The sequence below is a fragment of the Choristoneura fumiferana genome, chromosome 26 (assembly GCF_025370935.1).
Source record: "Choristoneura fumiferana chromosome 26, NRCan_CFum_1, whole genome shotgun sequence".
NCBI classification, from domain to species: Eukaryota; Metazoa; Arthropoda; class Insecta; order Lepidoptera; family Tortricidae; genus Choristoneura; species Choristoneura fumiferana.
In genome coordinates this window covers 1,153,442-1,154,348 of record NC_133497.1, presented here as the reverse complement: position 1 = coordinate 1,154,348, position 907 = coordinate 1,153,442, and positions in this window count along the sequence as shown.

Here is a 907-nt window from a genome sequence, read left to right as displayed (position 1 = left end):
TCGATAACAGGCATTGTGTAGTTTTAATTTATAAAACATATACAAAATAGTCAAACACCGTATGTCAAAACGGCTGGATGGATTTGCTTGAAATGACGGCTAAAAGACAGGCGAAATATCGCTAGATGGCGTTAGTATCGTGAGGTTTTTTGACGTTACGTATTTACTTATTAGCCAATTACAAGCAAGACCGTAACGTCAAAAAATCCTCACGATATTAACGCCATCTAGCGATATTTCACCTATCAATTAGCCTTCATTTCAAGCAAATCCGTCCAACTGTTTTGGCGGTAATAAATAAATAATAAATAAATATCACGGGACAATTCACACCAATTGACCTAGTCCCAAAGTAAGCTTAGCAAAGCTTGTGTTATGGGTACTAAGCAACGGATAAATATAATTGTATAGATAGATACATACTTAAATACATATTAAACACCCAATACCCGAGAACAAACATTCGTATTTTTCATAAAAATATCTGCCCCGACACGGGAATCGAACCCGGGACCTCAAGCTTCGGTTCTCTAACCACTAGGCCATCTGGTCGTCAAAACATAATATGCACACACATACTTACAATCTTTCGTAGTTATAACTGACCCTACTAATATTATAAATGCGAAATTTTGTGAGTGAGTGAGTGAGTATGTTTGTTACTCTTCACGCAGATAAGCCGAACATCTGGAATAAAACTTAGGCTAATTTTATTCCGATATTCCCACGGGATAGGGATAAAATCTCGAAACAACAACCGCTGGGCTTAAAGTCATGAAATTAGACACGATTGTTTTGAATGTAACGTCAATGAAAACCACGATTTAATTTTCGGGAATTTTCAAAAATCCCTAAATTTCAATTCAGCTGCTGGACACTAGTATTAATTATATTGCTTGTATTTCAG